Source organism: Acanthaster planci, linkage group LG02 (assembly GCF_054643075.1).
Source record: "Acanthaster planci isolate LZ-2023a linkage group LG02, COTS_SCS, whole genome shotgun sequence".
In the NCBI taxonomy this organism is placed as follows: domain Eukaryota; kingdom Metazoa; phylum Echinodermata; class Asteroidea; order Valvatida; family Acanthasteridae; genus Acanthaster; species Acanthaster planci.
In genome coordinates, this window is record NC_141778.1 from 31,016,657 (window position 1) to 31,033,842 (window position 17,186).

The 17,186-nt window shown below is 43.9% G+C and overlaps 1 long non-coding RNA gene and 1 other non-coding gene across 2 annotated transcripts; both read right to left on the reverse strand.

Moving 5' to 3' along the window:
* Nucleotides 1-1,220: 1,220 nt before the first annotated feature.
* On the reverse strand, nucleotides 1,221-11,557 carry LOC147800142 (uncharacterized). The gene is made up of 3 exons (XR_015424419.1): nucleotides 11,039-11,557; nucleotides 2,232-2,483; nucleotides 1,221-1,834 (listed from the first exon to the last, which is right to left on the reverse strand). It is a non-coding gene; the product is annotated as an uncharacterized LOC147800142 (long non-coding RNA).
* Trnat-ggu (transfer RNA threonine (anticodon GGU)) lies at nucleotides 10,245-10,317 on the reverse strand. Its single transcript has one exon. It is a non-coding gene; the product is annotated as a tRNA-Thr (tRNA).
* Nucleotides 11,558-17,186: the final 5,629 nt, after the last annotated feature.

A 17,186-nucleotide genomic window follows, 5' to 3' on the forward strand; every position in this document is an offset into this window, starting at 1 on the left:
TGAAATTTTTAGGCAAGTTTAATTAAAGTAGCTGATTTAAGATAATTCAAGGGTGCTGAATCCAAATACGAGTGTCCCCAAGAGCCAAACCTGCACGTTTTGGTTGAAGAAACCTTTAAAGGTGCACACAGCTTAATTATTACACCGTGTTTACGGGCTTCACAATAACATCGAACGAAGCATTAAATCAAAGCAAGGCAAAGTATATGGTGTGTTTACAGCAATGCAATGTATCAAATTGGGGGGAGCCAGTGGCAGTACCAGCAAATTAAAGGAACAGTTTATTTGCAATAAGGAGTTGCCTAAGGAATTTAAGAGACGCTGATCTTATGCCTTGTTTGGGGGATACAAGTTGTACTGAACCAACCACATAATTCATGGGGCTATTACAGATTATACCAGTAGATTAAAGGTGTCTGTACTAGCAAATTAAAGGTGCAGTGCAAGTTGTAATAAAGAATTGCCAGAGAGTTAAAGGGGCATTTGGTTTTTGCCTTGTTTGGTGGGATACAAGTTGTGCTGGATAATAAAAGAAATGGAGGGGCTATATTCAAGTCATAAGAAACTATTACAAATTATACATGTACATGCATTATAGCAATTACAGGTACACTGTAAAAATGTAATAATGGGTTGCTAGAGAATTAGTAAGACGTTTAATTTTTGGGGGGCCATGTTTGGTGGGATACAAGCTGCACTGAGCCGATTACAAAATGATGGCGATCTGAAACGTCATGACAAACCTGCGACAGAACTAGAGGGGGTACCTTTCAAAGACAATGCCTTGGGTGTATGTTGAGATAAATGAAGGGGAAAAAGGAGCACAGTTCAACTTGACCTGTGCAGCGCAGTGAATTAGGCACTGACTTCAGGTCTCTGGTCACAGAAAGTGAGACTCAAGGGCAAGACTGGCTGCAGGGAAGAAAAACACGAACAACAAAAGGCAGTTCAAGGCTAAATGTCTTGGACATTTTTTAGAAAACCTGTATAATTTAATATTTGAGTAAGGCCTTTACACGGCTGTTGTTCTAAATGATTAAACAGTATCTGCAAAATTCCTAAATAAGATAAGGATAAGACTTTCTCATTTCCATTTCTAAAGATGAAAAGATGACCAAAGGTGATCATGTACTGAAAATGGCTTAAAACTCCTCAATTCCAAATGCTTGTCACATGTTAATTGCATGTTTACAAAAGCAGCAGTATTTCACCTTATATGCATGTTTTCTTTTTCAATGCAGCTTACCCTTGACCACAGATTCAGAATGGAAGAATGGGTTCTGTCGAGAAATTGAACCACATTAAAAAGTTCCAAACAAAAATGTTAGGAAGGCAGCTTCACAGAACACATGCCGATGACTACTTGCTTTGACTAATAAACATGAACATAATGATATTGGTGAACTTGATCTTCTTCTTTCATTTAGCTCCTTCGTCCCAGAGCCCCCTCTTCACCTGCAGTGGTTAATACTACTTCAAGCATGCTTTGGATCATGCTGCTTACAACCTTGCGGCTGCACAAGTTTGTGCATGAGGACAAAAGCACATTTTTGAACCTTTTAAAACAAAAGAAGCTGTTACCTGAATATGGGTAAGGTTCACTCAAACAAAAATAAACCAAGGCAGAAGTGAAAATACAATGAAAAATGAACTGTAAGTCAATTCTGCACCCCTTTCCACAGCTTAAATTTAATTGCAATGAAATGATTAACGACACTTCCTGTTTGTGGCATATCTATGGTGCTGAACATCTGTTGCTACCATCCTTTTTTCTTTTGTCTCCCAGTATTTTTTTCCTCACCCAGGGCCTGTGTTGATTTTCTCAATGGTCCACCTGAAACCAGAGCAAGAAAAATGCATACTTGTACATAATTATCTAAGTAAATGTCTTTATGGCTCTCTCAGCAGTTGCATGTGTGTTTTTGAAAGGGGTGAAAGCAAGCATGCATCTGCCTCATTAGTAAGCAGGAAGTCGTGGTTTCGAGTCCCATCCGAGTACGCTTGTGGTTTTTCTCACAGGCCTTTGGGGGCACAAGCCTTCGGGGGCAAACACTTGGTTTAGAGTGTTATAATACACGTCGGGCAGGGCAAAAAAATCCCCAATCCATCCTTGGAAATTTGATTCGCCTACTGCAGAGCGGATCTGTACAAGAAGCATTTTTATGCATTATTGTTCCCCCCCCCAAAAAAAATGTGTTTTGATAGAGTAAGTCTCTGTGCCAGCTTCATACTTGCCGTCCGAAACTCTAATTTCCAACTGCCAGGTAATCCGCCTCTGCTCCACTTCTTTTTCCAGGATAAGATGCATTAATTGGGAGCAATGCATACACTTTGTTGCTCAAATAAGGATGCTGTCGTAACTCGATGTCAATGTGGTGGAGTTTCCTCCGTCTTGTGTGTGGCAGATGACACTCTCGTGCATGGCAGATCGTCCAGCTTTTTCCTTTTAGCTCAAATCCTTGTTGTTGTGATCTTGGATTTTCCTAAATCAATAGTAATTAACAGTGACTTGAAATGAAAGTCTTCCGGGAAAACCGAGGCTGGGTGATTTTGTGCAAAAATTTCTTCCAAAACTGTTGTCAGTATTCACATTACAAGGCAAGTGATGTTAAACCAAGTACACACATAATTTTGGCAATAAGCCTTATCGCTAATACCGCAAGAGTAATTTTGCACGATAGTATAAAGGCATCATGGAAAGAAAAAAGGGGCGAACCCATGCCTTTTCACAGTTGTGCAAAACAGCCATTAGCGATAAAGGCTTATGAGTGATAAATTTGCTTGGTTTATTGTGAACAGAATTAAAGCATGGATAAGGTTCACATTTCCTCCAAAATTTCTTCTATTTTTGACACACACAAGTTACCTAAACGGTGAACCACTCCATCAAGTCCATGTGACAATTCTGGGGTAACCTACTGCTTCATCTGTTTGTAGGAACCGACTACCGGAATGCTGTACATCATCACATATAAATGTGTACAAGACTGGAGTGATATTTCTCTGTATGCACGGTCACAGAAATTTGAACTGAACATGGAAAAAGCTGTTTAGAACCTTAGGTCTATCTCTTCTGTTCGTCATGCTTGGATCGATGCCGTAACCCCATTTGATCAAGGGCTTTTCTGCTAAAACAGCTTCATTCTTGATGGCTACGTTAAATTCTATCGCGTGACTATCCAGGTCTTTCAGCTCGAGTGAGCAGGTGTTCACATCTGACTCTTAAAAATTGAGAACTTGACTTTTTTCAGTCTCGACGACATGCCACACAGCGTGACCTGCGCCCGCCATGTTCCCAACCTCGTGTGCGGATGTGATGCGGTTGTCTCCATGTCGTTCACACAGCAGCATTCATATTGGAACAAGGTTTGAGTTTTATTTTCGCTAGGCAAGGCTCGAAGTTTGAACCCAATTTTCTCGCAAGAGTGCAACTTGTTCCGGGGGACTCACAGGACGTGCTCAGTATGGTGAAATCTGTATGCAAACCAAAATCAGGTTGCCTACAAAGTGAAGACGAAAGAGAACGATAGAATTTTCAGCTGACGGCCTAAAAATTCTCGGAACGGAAATAAGATTTTTTTTGGCAGTTTTGCCATTTGTGTTGCAAAAATAAACTCTAGATAAAGGGGGATTTCTTGCTTAATGCCAACGCTACATCAGGCGTAGTGTGCAGTGTTGGTGAATGTGCGGTGTGTATGACATGAAATCATGAACTTGAAAGAATGAATTTCAGGGGAAACTCTGTTCTCGGATTTCGCGCCTCCTGTCATCTGCGAATAAGAGACGAGAGTGTTACCTTCGGGGACACGGGTCTCACGAGAGCTATCTTCACGCCCAAAGCCGAAAGGCGTGGGACATGATGACGGGACAAAAGTATCGATATTCCGGCCATCTTTTGTTACCTTCTCTTTTACCGTTCTCTCTTTGTGTATTTTTTTTTCTTGAGAGACTTTATTGTCATCTCATATAGGCCGACATTAAGCCAGTTGGACAGAGTATCGTCTGTTTGGGATGTACGCATGTTTATTCAACGAGATGAATACCGAACTCTTTGCATAATAACACTGTCCCCATGAGGCCAGCCTAAAGGCAAACGGTTGTCATGGTCCTGTTCCGTTCATTCCCTCTGCCGACGAACTACGTTTCTCTAAATTTCGTCTTAGATAAAAAAAACCCGAGAATTGCATTTCGCACAGGATGTGTGGATTACGACCAAATGAAAATATTCCCTTTGATAAAAAAGTGGAGTGTGCCGTCCAAACCTGACAAGTCTGGGCAAAGTGTTCAGCTGTTTGGTCCAGTTCCCCTTTGCGGTTTTTCTCCTAATTGTTTTTCTCTCTCTGTCACGTTTTTGTGACACGTTTTGTGACACAGGTACTTAAAAGCTTTCTGAAATATTTCGTCCGCTCCCTGCTGACAACAACAAAAAGGAAGGGGAAAAGGAGAAGGACGGCTCTCCTTGCGGGTAAAATGTCCATTTAAATTTAGCGGGGAGTTTCAAAAGTGAGTCAGTCGTTGAACATGTGCAGTGCCCCGTGGTTATTGAAGGAGAGAGACCAGCAACGAGAAGTCTCACTGTGCCCGTGTGAAGACCAGTCGCTTCTTTTTTTAGTCTTTCTCTTACGAGCGCAGCTACTCCTTCTCCTAGAATTTGATTTGTCTGCGAGGGGAAGAAAGATGCAGCGCATATATTGCGGCACGGGTGCGCACTCTTCCACGGCCTTCCCCCGGCCGGCAACCGAGGACCGGTATGTTGTGAGGGGGTGGCGCGGCCTTTTGGCAAGGTGAAGGTTAGATAGGCAGACCGTGGCGGAACTCGGTCTGGTGGGGCTCACCAGTGGAACGAGGGGAGGGGGCGGCTGGTGATGAGATGAGGTCCCCCGATGAAGTACTGACCTGCTCCCTCGATAGCTGACACAGAGACAGGATCCTGACCCGGAAATGGCATTCTTCCGATTTGTGCTTGTGATTCACTGGACAGCAAAGCCACATTATATAAAGATGGATGGAATCAGCAGCCACAGTTCACATCCAATGCAGCTTCTATACCATAGCCTTGTAGACGAAGCTGAAAATCTACACGATTGGCTGGAAATCTGTAAGGATTTATACCTCTCAACGTGCGAAAGACTCACGTGAAGCAATACGAACAGCATAACGATGTCTGACGATACGACTTTCTTTTTGCATGTCAGTATGGTGGCCTATGAACACCAAGAATTATTGAATCCCATCCAATTAGTGCATCAGATAAAGTACATGTCATTCTACACGTTTTTCCTGTCCGTATTCGTTGCAGCTTTTTTTTCCTCAAGCACGCGTAGTAAAGTGACTTCGCCCCGATCGATTTGGAATACGTGCCGGATGTGCTGTTTGATTTGTAAACCCGGAAAATTTGAATACATTGCAAACTGTCATGATACATTCACTTCTCAAAAGGTATCTCTAATATTTCGTTAAAAAGTGCGTGATTACAGCGCCTTAACTCGATCGTGGCCCCTTTTCTCGTGCCCCCCAAAAAGTCACGACAGTACCATCCCAACTTCCCACACCTCAGACCCGACTTGTTCTCCTGTCGAGCCGTGACGGACACGACAATGATTAGACGTTCATCTACATGTACATACTTAATCATCAATGGTGACTCAGGTTGGACCATTGAATGATCCCTAATGACACATTGAAGTGAATCCAAACGTTGCAACTAATATCCGCGTTTTTTGTTCGTTAAGGCCGATGTTGTTATCCCAAGAGCTTCATAACTGTGCCGGAAACTAATTCCTGTATTCCATGGAGTCTAGACAGTTCGTTGTGTAACGAATGGATTCTGTGTAAATCTGATGAGAATTGTTTCGTTAAAATTTGCGATATGCCAAATCGGATCTCAGTTTGTTACACCCAATGGCGTACGGTCCTCGTTCGTTGCGTGCGCATGTTGGTTCAGTTTGACATGTGGTGCCATACTGCTTGTTCATTTACCGCAAGTAGAGCCGGCAGGGAAAGGAGCAAAATTGTCCCGTTTTGGGGGCATATACATGTACCTACCTACGGTGGTAGGCCATTCATACACGATCACTTTTCTCTAATTTTTGATCTGGAAAGGTCACTAGTTCATTCTTGTTCAGCCCTTGAGTCGAGTTGTCCACTTCCTTGTGGTTGTTGAGGTTTCAATTTGTAATTGTCTAGGCTACTCGTCTGTCGTTTCGTGGTTTTCACGGCGCAGGCAGATCCAAGCATCTTTATCGATTTTGTTTTTGTTCTGGAGTAGCAAGCCTTTAAAGTCATAGCCCTAGATGCAACTCATGTCATTTGGTCTGATTATCAAATGCCGAACTAATGGTTCCGGAGCCACACACATTGAGAAAACTGTCTGTCTTTCTAACTGTACAGCGCCATCAACGCTTTTGTGAGGGTAATTCCATTCATTAGGGGTCCAAACGTGGGGCCTTTTTTGTGTCCCTTTTTCATCTGACCTTTGTTATTTCATTCGACATGGAAATGCATGCATGACCGGAATTGATTTCAAACTATTAATATTTGTCTGGCAGGTAATTTGCATTGATTCATCACTCTCGGAAATAAGAAAATGTGCTCTGAACTTACAAAATCATATGTCAGATGTGACAGGGACACGAACAAAAATGGACCCCTAATCTCTTGAATTACCCATGACGCCTCTTCGTCTTGCTTCGTAAATCTATGCTACAGTCTCTGTGCCAAGCACCTTAAGCGCAACCATAAACCATTTTTGCCCGCAAATAGCATGAGAAGGTTAACTGGCATCGTGTTCAAAACAAAAAAACCCTTTGCAAAAATATATTTTTTTAATGAGTAAAGCTACCTCGTTGGTAGATTTACGCCGACGCAAATGGGGGGGGGGGGAACCAACACACCACATTCCAGGTCAACCAGTCTGTGCACGTCAGCGAGGGTTCACTAGAGTTGAGCGATTTGTGTAGTGGTACCGTGCGGTGCTGAGATCCCACGCCTCAGTTTGTCTGCGGGACAACCTCCATGAAGGCGCCACGCGTGCAGCTGCCAGAGCCAGGAATTTATGGGGGGGGGGCTTAAAGACACCCTCGCTGAGTTTCGTACATGGTACGGCACTTTTAGTTACGTTGTACTCATTTAAATTACGGAAGCAGCACATCGCCTCAGACGTTTTGAGAGCTATTCTGCTCTGGACAAATTCGCGTATGACGTCATACTCCCGATTCTAGCTCCCTCAAAAACGGTGTCTCCGTCAGTGCACACTAAACTCTTCTTCAAGAAGCGTCTGTAAAATTTGGCCTGGCGGCGACCTTAGGGGCAGTTTCTGTTATTTTCTTTTCTAACCATCTATTTCATTCCAACTTGCGGCATTGGTTTGATGCTGGAACCATCTGCTGCCGCTCGGATCAAAGTGCATGGTAAACCTCAACTCCCCGTCAAGTTCTCTTATATTCTACCACGTACTTGCGTTGATGTATTGGCGAAGCGCATCTGTTGACGACCACAAATCGTCGCATATCTTGTCCGGCGTCTGGCACAATCCGCCCGGAGGAAGGTCGTCACCAGGTCGTGACCTCTCTGACCGATCCCCGGGGTCGATGAAGCGACTTGCATGCATCCTACAGGGTAGGGACCTCAAACTCTAACCCATGTGACGGGGGAGGTTACCTCTCAGTAGTCTCATCTCGCTGCAAGTGCAACATCCTTTCAACCACCCGTCACCCCCCCCCGCTTCAGTTGTTAAAGCGCCGCTTTGCCTATTCTACCTCTATCGTTCCCCCCGCGCGTGGGATGTTTTTCGCTGCCCAAATTACCCCAGCGTCACGATGTTGCTCTCATGCAGACAAAGTGCACCTGTCCGTTTGCTGCATGCTCACTGTCGCACGATAATGACACCAGGTTGTCACTGTCGACCCCATCCCATACATCCAACAGAAGCAAACTTTCGCCTGGCTTTCATATCATCCTCCTTGCAGTCGATTGCATCAACGGTATTAAAAAGCGTACCAAAAGAATGACTGTCTGTGATCATCACGAGATATTATGATGGTGAAATTGGGTATGTATCCAGTCTAATCAATAATTAACCGAGGTCACCCCTCCGCGGCTTGAACTAACATTAAGGACTGGTAAGAAGCCTATGCATCTAAGAATGCGCACAGAGATGACCTTCTGCCGTTGATTTGCGGAGAGGGAAAATAATGTTCGTGTGACTTTCGTTTGACCGGGATTTGCCTAGGATGCTTCATCATGAATCCGATCAGTTTGGGGCAGTAACAAAGGCTGTGAAACTGATTGATTCAGCTTGACGAATGTCCAGAAAGAGAGATCTATTTTCGGTCTGTTTATAACGTCATCACAGATGAATAGTGTGGCCACACAATCCTTCATACCGCGTCTCATAAGCTGTACCGGTAAACAAGACCTGTGATCAAACAGAAAAACACCGCATTTGTTTTATTCACGTTACTTGCGTCAAAGATGTTAGGTCTCTGCCGCAAACTCATCAAGCTGGATGAGGGGAGAAGCGAAACTGACGACGTATTCCAGGGCTGCTGAATCGAGCTGTCGAACGGCCGATCCCCTCCTGGTCTCCTTCGGGAGATCCTTAGGGTGGTATCCCAAGGAGATGGGAAAAAGCGGGGCAGTTATCGATCGTGGTCATTTGGTATGCATTAATGAAAGCGTGGAGGTGGTAAGCTAGCTCTCTCCCCTCCCCCCATTCAAAGAGCGGGGAATACGGCACGTACGCCACGAGCAGAGTCCACACCTGCCTTAGCGCTGACAGTCCCCACAACAGTAAATCTGTGTCAAATTGAAATAAAGTAAAGTCGTGCCAATGTGTTGGCGGGGAGGTTTTTGTGCAACTAGTGACTGGGTTCAAACCATGAAAGGTTCCAGCTACACGGGACCCAGAGGTATAAAGCTTGATCTCAGGGAGGCTCTTCCTAAATTTTCCTGCCTGGTCCCAGCTGGCGGTGGCAGTGGGCTCCAGCCACCCCCTCTTAGGTTGGATGAATCTGACAGCACGCATGACTGAATTACAGCAAACAAATACCGCCACAGCACTTGTTCAAAGGCCATTCCCGAAGAAAATTTCCGTTCATCCCAAACTGACGACGTAATATTCCATACCAGGTTGAGTTTACACTTGGCCCTTGTTGGTGATGATCGTAGCAGTCGAGCCTATCGAAGCCCCTGTAGGCTGTAGTGTCACCACACATTTCTGGTGGATCTGAACTCCAATAAAGTCCTTCTTTGTCCCATGCATTTAGGGTAAAGTTTGCCACAGCCTTGCAAAGTTCGTTGTAATCTGACAACTCAGGCGTTTCTCATAAGGTAACATAACTGTCACAATGAGGTCTTCATTGTATTCCTTCCGATAATTGCTCTGCATTATGTGAATTCTTGGTTCTGTAGCCCACCCCTTCACCCTTATCATCCTATCCGCTTCCTCTGGCGGTTTCCTCGGAGCCGGGGTCTCCAGTGGTCATCCCTGATTCTTCGGTGGAAACAGAGGACATTCCGACAGTCATTGTCTCCCTTAGCTAGCCCCCTGCCGCCCCCGGCCGGAGGGCCGTTCAGCCATCTCACCGCCCACACACTAGCAGCGGCTCGGCGCTGACTAGACCTTGCGTCCTCGGAGACAATAAACCGCCAGCTCCCACCACTATATGAAAACCAAAATGAGGAACTCCAATGAAAACGGTCTATTGTAATGCGGCAGTCGTGGGAACTAGTCGAGGAATGAATTCATCACTTAAATGGGATCTTTCCGAAATGAAACAATTAAATTCTGGTGTGGGCACGACTCATTGTGATGCCTGTAAGGGATCCACTGAAAGCATCACTTCTGAAAAGGACCCAGAAGAAACGATCAGATTACGACGTGGACACGATTCATTATGATTCCAGTAATTAGACAGATTGGGATCAGCATGCCACAAGCCATCATTCACACTTGTATTCAGGAGATGACAAGCGATAATGTTTGTCTCCGTCACGAGGTAGACTTAGACAGATACGGGGAGTATCCATGGAACTCTCGGTTCTCGCTTTGTGCATTGTGGACCCTTCCCCTCAGGATTTGAATTGATCGTGTACATGGGGGAAAATGAAGTTAATCTATAGAGTTGATTTCTGAATGCGTGTCTTTGTTCATGTAATGTCGTCCAATTTCCTAATTAAGAAACAAATCATATAGGGAAACTGACCAGGTGCTTATGAATGATTACAAAGATAAACAAAGAAATTGACTGGAGCAGGATTTGAACCTGCGACCTCTGGAATACCGCACCAGTGCTCTACCAACTGAGCTATCCAGCCCCATGTTGGTGGTTCTTCCCATTTGTCAAAAATCTCTGTTCGGGGGGGGGCACTAGCCAGAAGCCATTAAACCTGAAACACCATGTAGCCAGGGATCAGACCCCAACAGGGATCACTCAAAGAGGATACGGCTTTTTGAACATAAATCATGAAACAAATCGTGGCTTTTGTTCATTTTTGTAATCATCCTAACTAAGAGGCAAAATGTCGCAATTGCTTTCTCTATTACGAGCCGTGATGTAAATTTGTGCCTGGACTTGGGGTGGGGGATGCAGATTGGGGGGGGTGATGAATTGCCCGGCCATAGAAATTTTAAAAGGGAGGGGGGTTGCTGACACCATATGACACTATTTAAGGGAGCGATGTTCGTGATATACAGATGTACATCTGTAATGTGTACAGTATTACATTCCTGCAGAATCTTACATCAGAATGGCATATTTATGAATCTTTTATTGTTTTCCCTTATTAGTAGTCAGAAAAATTATCCACACTCCGCTATAATGTTAGTCACGACGAACAAGTGTAAGGTGGGAATGATCCAATAGTCCATCCCCCAAACACAGTGGGGGATATATATATATATACCCCATCCCCCGGGATTTACGCCCATTCCAGCAAGTAATTTCAAGATACTAATCGATGTAAAACCTCTTGTACTGTTCGCTTTCTCTTTGTCTAATTTGATAGGATTACCACTGCTTTGAGGAACCTACTATACCTTTTATGACGAAGTCCATTCCGGCATTTTACAATGAAAGGGCGAATGTGTAGGCACTGAAGGAGTAGTCTGAACCTCTCTGTACCTACACAGTTCTATTTCCAAAGATGACATCGGAACTGCTCACTTCAAAGGGGGCTTGGTGACTGAATGTCATTTCTGTCCCGTGACATTTCTAGATCATCGATGTCGACATCGCGCACGGGTCGTCGGGGCCCGGCCTCGCGTCTGCAATTAATAAGCGGGATTTCGGTCCCTCCTCCCTCCCACGCACAAGATTGGGTGTCGTGCCGGCCGGCTGTGTAAATACCACGGCTGCCAGGAACAACATCAGCTGGAAGGAGGTGAACCCTTGGCGCGTCTATTTTGGGATTACTCTTTTGTGGATCCGTGCACGCACTGTTAAAAAGCCGGTCTCGTCTGCCGCCCGGCCCCGTGTGTTTGAGGGAAAGCCGGGATTGGATCAAACCGATGAATCGCCGGGGTGTCCCGTTGCAAGGGGTTAATTCACAGCCGCTAGGTCAAGGGGATCAACCCGCCTCGATAGGTGTTTGTCTTGTATCGGCTTTTTTTCTTACTGAAGATGTCCCAGTATAAACAATGAGAAGTGTCTGTTACGCATCTTGAGTGTTGTTGGAGATGCTATTTTTGGCTCGATCTTTGTCCTCGTTGATCCTCGTAATCAAGGATCGAACTGACTGTTTGTACGAAGTAGGCCAGCTGGTTTACCCGAGGGTCCAAGAGCGGCCATAGGGTCAGATACAGCTTCCATTCAGTGAGTAAAAACATGATGAAAAACAAGACGTGCAATGAAAGTCATTATGTAAAGTCATTATTAACCGTACTGAAGAGAATACGTTTCTTGACTGTACCGTTTAAACATTGAAGCACTGACTGACTGATGTCAAGTATCATTGGGCTGAATTCGACCCATTTCCAAATTGTTCATATTTTCGCTTCGACCCAGTTATGTTCTTAAGAGGCTCTAGTTGCTGTTGGATTTAGTAGTTTGGGTCTGTACTTCGACACTCTGGATGGTCTGCCGCTTGCCTGGTAACCATGAATCTTTAAAATAGATATCACACTGAATGGGACACGCGAACCAGTGAATCTGTCGCCCGACAGTGCGCCCCCAACAAGTCACACACTTCAAGTGTTAACACACTATCACTCTAAATACGACACGTTGTGTGTTGTGTCGGTACGGTGTGCTCGTGAAACAACCTCACGCAGTCATTGGGTCTGTTTCAAAGTCTTTCTATATTGTTACTAGAATCTCTAACGAATCACTTCAATGTCCATTGTACATGCTCAGCACACTGAAAATACCTACGAAAAGACATCAAAGTATTTGCCAATTTCTATCTCGCCTTGTACCGTCGAAGTCCACTGTCAACACCCATTTACCTGCAGTCAGGATGTAGATTACTCCAGCGTTCGTCGGCAAGTGTTCGGCTGAACGCTGTCAAATAAAGTGTACATTGTCTGTGTTTGTGAAACAGTTGCGCCGCAACGAGAAAAGACAGAGAAGTCGGGTTTGAAATCAACATCGAGCCCCGAGACCAAAGTTGGAGAAAAAAACACCCCGTGGGTATAAACGACACAAACAAATCCTCGAAACATGCTTGACAAATATGGATACTCGATATAGGTGTGCCCAGGTCAAAGTAAATGCAAGATGAAGTTTTCTCTCTTGAATATAGCTCATCATACAGAAAATGTATACACGAACTGACAACAGATCCAAAGATTATTTGTTTATCCTTTCATTTATCCATAAGGAAGTAACAAAAGTTGATAACACGTTCTCATATTACAAAATGGTAAGTTCTAAATAAAAAACCTACAGACTAAGGGAAAAAATGAGCAGAACAATTAATACAGTAAATGTCTACAAATTAACAATAAAACTCATTTTAAAGATGAAAACCTAATTTGGGAAATAATGTGAAAATATAACAGCAAACGGCAAAACAGCTTAAGATAAGAATAAAGAAAAGCTCACTGACTCAAAGTATGATAAATTTTGTTATTCACTGCATATTATGCAGTGAATAACAAAATTTATACGCAAGCACATTATAGCTCACATGAATAATATTTATAGGTTATGTAAGTTGGGCCTTACCAAGGGGGGCTATTGCAAAATTGTATTCATGGGTGCCAATAAAATCTCATAAAACAAACATTATTAAACGATAGCTTAGTTCAATTTAAAAAGAGCCACACGGGAAAAACGCACTCGAATGATGTCAAACTAGGTTATTGAGAGCGCAAAATAGATTACCAGAGAGGGTGCGTCGAAGGGTACGAGTCCGTCGAAGATCAGGTCATCATTCTACCGAGCCACTTCTAAACTCAGGTTAACTTGCGCTATGTTTTAATATTACAATACTTTGTAAGTTTATTTTGTGAAAGTTCCTAGTCCCGTCCACAGACTGATAAGTTCCTAGTTCCGTCCACAGACCAATAAGTTCCTAGTCCCGTCCACAGACCAATAAGTTCCTAGTCCCGTCCACAGACTAATAAGTTCCTAGTCCCGTCCACAGACCGATTCACAACAACAGGAGTTTTTGCAGTCGATCACTACTTCAATTCCCTCCATAAGCCGTATCCTTTGCAGCGACTGCCTTGCCGAGTTTGTTTTTGGGAAAGCCGAGTAGGAAGAAAACACTCCACTGTTTAATCGAGCAGAGCTCGCAGCACTAATAAAGAGCGATTCGGGCGAGAACTCAAAAGCACATCCCCCCGGAAGTCGTACGACAAGATGTTGAAATCAGCGTGCGTCGCGCGCGCACGGGTCAGCGACATCAACCTTTTGGAGAAAACCCCCGCAGCCCTGTGCGAGAGGTTTGCAAACATTTTCTGTTCACGAGTCTAATGACGTGATAACAATGTGGGAAAATTACCACCGAAACATCTTCAAAGCAGAGCTTTGTACTATGCGGCAGGAGAAAATACACGAATAGAAATCACGGGTTTGACAAGAAATGATAACAATATGAATCAAAACGTTGAGGAAAATGGTCGTAAGATTCTTATTTCGTCGCGTGGTAAACCAACGGGGGACAAGTTCGTTTCTTTGGGTCGTTTCAAGTGAAGGTAAGGGGTCATCCACTTTTTTCATCTTTTTCACGAGCGTACAAACTGTGCGCTGGGGGAGGGGGTTAATTGGTTGGGGACGCTTTAGAACATGACGTTATTATCACAGACCGGCCAACTATCACCCCCAGAGAGTGCGCAGGACGATGACGCATCATTCATGTACAAGCTCAGGCAACGGCTATTTCTTAACCACTCGACGATTTTGCCTGGTGTCATACACATGTACAGTATGTGCAAAAGATTACACACACAAGTACCAGGCAAAATTTGCTAATGTTGAAGTCACAGCCACACGTAAAACAGCGTTCGAGCTTCTGGCCGTCAAAGCTCCGCTGCAATAACCAATAAGGTTTGGAACCCAGACACAAGTGTATTGTACAGTTTGTTTGGGTACGCATTTTCCCTCGTGTGGAAAGGTGCCTTGCTGCGTGCTTAAAACACGCAAGTTTGTACATGTAATGTACATATACTGTACATGTACATGTACGTAGCGACGCAGAAAATCATTGTACACAACATAACTGTATACTTTTACCACTTTTTATATGCATTTGTTGCTGACTGCTATTCTTGACCTCGAAAAACGGACACTTTTATTTCAAGAAAAAGGTACCTGTCCATCGTGCGATTTGTCCTTGATTTTTACTTGGCCGAACTGAAAGAAGGAATTACTCGTCCCAGGCAATCGGATAACCACTAATGTCGAGGCCTGTCATGGACGATGTTTTTCTCCTGCTACTATTCTCTGGTCATCTACTGCACATTAACAGCCTTACATTGTGAGTTAGAATGGGTCCCCAGGCACCACAGAGAAATAACTTATTTGTAACTTATAACTCATTTATAACTAATTTATAACTTAGCATTAAGATGTTTTTACATATCAAAAGTTATATTGAATGCCAACAATTGGTATTATGTCTTGAGGTGAATGCAAATGTGAACCATAGACCTTACACACTGCTTTGGGGTCCTCAAAAACCACGGATAATCATTTCGGGGATACTTTCTTTTCTCCAGTCTCACTCCTGAATTGTAATGAACATCTCTCGCAGAGCTGATCTCCCGCAAAGACAACCCTTACCCCCAAATTCTTTGCTCCTAGTGTATAGAATGCGGAGTTGCAGTCCTAATTTTGCGTTATTGTATTTCCTGGCAGACCTGGGCAAAGACAACCAAATAAAAAACTAGAATAGAAAACTTTCCAAAAACGGACATCCCGTTGTCGATCCCCCAAGAGGAAAATACCACAACAATCAAAGTTCAGCTCATTAGTTTGTAATAAAGTTTGTTATTATGAAGAGTATGTTATGAGCCTGGTGCGGAATAATGCAATATCACCCTTTCAAACGGGCAGAGGTTGATAGATAATGAATGAGCCTGATTAGGGAATGCAAAACCAACGAGTGAAAAGCATCAAGAGTCTGGAAATAGAAGAATGTCGTCCCGCACTACCCTGGGAAGTGTCCATATACAGCGATGAAAATGGCCGGTATTTCGAGATTTATGTTGAATCATGATTGACAACTCCATGTTTTTTCCTTTTAAAAAATCCATGCAGAAGCTTTTCGGGGTCACTCGTTTCTTTTCCTGTGGTTTTTTCTCTCTCTCTTTGTTTTTTCCCACAATTACATCCTGGATAATATCAGAGTTCATTCATCACAGACGTCATTCATTAGATATAGAGCGCTGTGGATAGTCATCTATATCATAGTGACATTTCCATTGAATTTTTCTTCCTTTTTATATACGACACCCTGATGGCTGAATGCACTCATGTTATTTTGGGCTCATCGATTTACTATTAACAAATCTGAAGACGGGCCTTGCTTTGTGTTGTCTGCATTTTTACCATTATTCTCTGCTCTCTTAACTCTATCAAGGGAAAAAAGGAAAACAGACTTCGTTGTAAGAATTCTGATGAAGAAACTTTCTTCAGTACAGTGTTTCATGGACAGTCTTCTCATGTCCTCTCTTCCCTATAAACAACGAACAGATTTTCTGCATTATCACCACGTGTAGGTATTATTTCCTTAATTCTTTGTTTTTGACGACGATAAGGCTTTTTTCATCTGTCAAGTTAAAGGTTTCAGTGAGTGAGATCTGTGTAGATTTATTCTCTGTAGGTACTGCTGTCTTTTCCTAAATGCAACCGCGGGCTGTTATTACTGGTTTATGAGGAGTGAAATCTACTGTCGCTTGTCAGCTTGAAGTTTTAGCGATAAATGTGAAAGTGCACAACCGCATCAGCGATATCACCCGTGATCTGGGGATGCCGGGGCCCCTTACACTGTAACATTTTCCCACAACGCCTGGGGGACAGAAGGTTGTAAATGTTACACGGGATGTTATCTGCGACGGATTCACTGCGATTAGAGGGGGGCACATCGGTAAACTTTCGCCCACGCCTCGGCGTCCCGAGGACGCCTTTGACCTTTTAAGATTTAACAAACAAATTCAAATAGCCTGAAGCTTGCTCACGGCCACTTGTCGTGTGTGGTTGTCATCCTCACGCTTGAAATCGAGCGATCCTTGCTTTAAGTGTCCCAATGAGTCCCGAGCTGGACCAAGAGAGGCTGCGATTTTCCTAGCAACACAAAGTCGACTCCTTTGGTAGGAACTGCACTCCGCTGGTTCACAAACGATTATGACATACGTGCGTTACGGTCGCATCGCTACCAACAAAATCAGCACTCCCGACCAACTCGGCTCTTTTCAACCAATGAGTAGATGCTTCTGCTCGAGGCGGATGCCGTCTTGCACTGTGTCGCTGTGTTCGACGGATTGCTCTTTGGGTGTTTAACAATGGACCATTCCTCATAGTGTCCGAATTTCAGCACAGGCCTATCTTGATTGTAAAGTCATGCTTGAAGGGTTTTTATGATACCCCCCATTTTGTCAAAATGAAACCTATAGGGTCTGCTTGATGTTTTCAGACAGAGTGTGAGGCGAGAAGAGTTCTGGCCGTTGATGAGTGATCTAAGGAGTAAGGGTTTGCCGGTTCAATGATTCCTGTTGATACGCACATTAAAGTTCAATAATT